The sequence below is a fragment of the Lathyrus oleraceus genome, chromosome 7 (genome assembly GCF_024323335.1).
Source record: "Lathyrus oleraceus cultivar Zhongwan6 chromosome 7, CAAS_Psat_ZW6_1.0, whole genome shotgun sequence".
NCBI classification, from domain to species: domain Eukaryota; kingdom Viridiplantae; phylum Streptophyta; class Magnoliopsida; order Fabales; family Fabaceae; genus Lathyrus; species Lathyrus oleraceus.
In genome coordinates, this window is record NC_066585.1 from 379,212,884 (window position 1) to 379,214,813 (window position 1,930).

Consider the following 1,930-nt stretch of genomic DNA (forward strand, 5'->3'; position numbering starts at 1 on the left):
GGCCCAGGTACCGTGATGGTAACTGGAGCCTCTTCACTAAGATTCGACAAATCCACCGGGTCGTAATAAATCGTTATGGTGGAGACCTCCCCCTTTCCTTCTTTGTCAGCCCTCTCAACCAAGATGACCCCTTCGTCCATCAGCCCTTGGACACACTTCCTCAGAAGCTCACAACCGTTCACAGAGATAGTGCACTCAGCACACACGTGGCCGCAGCCCGGATAAACCCCATTCTTTAACAACTGACTTTTCAACTCAGCCAAAGGCGTCTTCAGCTGATCAACATCAGATAGCCCAACTCTATTCTCCTCAGAGATTGCATTCACCCCCCTTTGACCATGCGCGGGCATGGGATTGGCATTGACATTGGGAGATGGTGCAAAATTGATTGCCTTTGAATCCACTAAATCCTGAACTGTGTGCTTAAAAGCTTTACAGTTCTCAATGTTATGCCCAGGCGCACCTGAGTGGAATTCGCATTTGGCACTCTCGTCATAGCTGGCGGGCCTTTGGTCAGGTCTCAAAGGTGCCAGGGTTCTGGTTTGTACAAGGCCCAAATCCTGCAGCTTCTTAAACAAGAAAGCATATGTCACCGGAGGCCTATCAAATTGTCTGTCCTGTGCTCTGCCCCTGACCTGATAACCAGCCCTCTGCTGTCTCTGCTGAAAGGATTGTCTCTGTTGCTGTTGCTGCTGCTGTTGCGGTGCAGGTTGAGGCTCGGCAGGTATAGTTACCGCAGCAGTGTGCTGGAAGTAACGGTCCCTACCGGGTCCTCGTTGAGTATAAACAGCGCTGGTGTCTCCTTCCTTCTTCCTCTGCCCACCATTACCAAACGGTTTCTTCGATCCCGAAGAAGAAGAAGATGCATTACCCTGAATCTTACCCAGCTTCAGCCAACTTTCTATCCTTTCCCCTGCCACCACAATGTCAGAGAAATTGGTGACAGGACAACCCACCATCCTTTCCGCAAACGGCCCCTGCAGGGTCCCCATAAACAGATCTGACATTTCGCGATCAACAAGCGGAGGTTGAACTCTCGTAGCCAGTTCTCTCCACCGCTGGGCATACTCCTTGAATCCCTCATTATGTTTCTGAGACATACCCTGCAGCTGGGTACGACTCGGAGCCATGTCAGCGTTAAACTGGTACTGCTTGAAGAAAGCATCTCCAAGATCCTGCCAATTCTTTATATCAGAAGATTTTAGTTTGGTATACCATTCCAGGGAACCTCCGGACAGGCTGTCATGGAAAAAGTACATCCATAGCTTCTGATCGGCCGTGTATGCAGAGATCTTGCGGACAAAAGCTTGTAAGTGCGTCTCTGGGCAAGAACTCCCGTTATATTTATCAAAACTGGGCGCCTTGAACTTCTGTGGGATCACAATCCCCTCTACCAGCCCCATGTTAGACATATTCACCACTCCAGGAGTGGCATAACTCTCCAACACCTTAATCTTCTCAGCCAGCAGCTGGATCTCCCTGTTCTGAGGTGGAGCATTATACGGCACAAACGGCTCGTTCTGCATCGAGAACTGGTCAGCCTCCCTGTCCTCCTCCTGATCTTCGTCGAACCCATAAAACGGAGGCACAAAATTATCTTTCATATTCTGACCCGGTTGGCCACCAGCACCACCAAGACCACCAGCATTATTCACGAGACCCACAGTCGTCCTCTTTCCACCGTCTCGGGACCCTTGCCCCTGGTTGGAGACTCCATCCAGGTTAACCCCACTGTTTGCTGCAGAAGCCCGCTCGAGCTTTTCAACTTTGTCTGCCAAAGCCTTCTGACCAACTGCAAAGCCTTGCATGATGTTGATCAACTCGTTCATTTTATCTTTCAGTTCGAGCATATCTGCGCTAGGAAGCTCCATGAGTCTGGGAGTATTTCTTCTGGTATAATATCTGTGAGGGCGTGTTGGGTGCAAAGGTA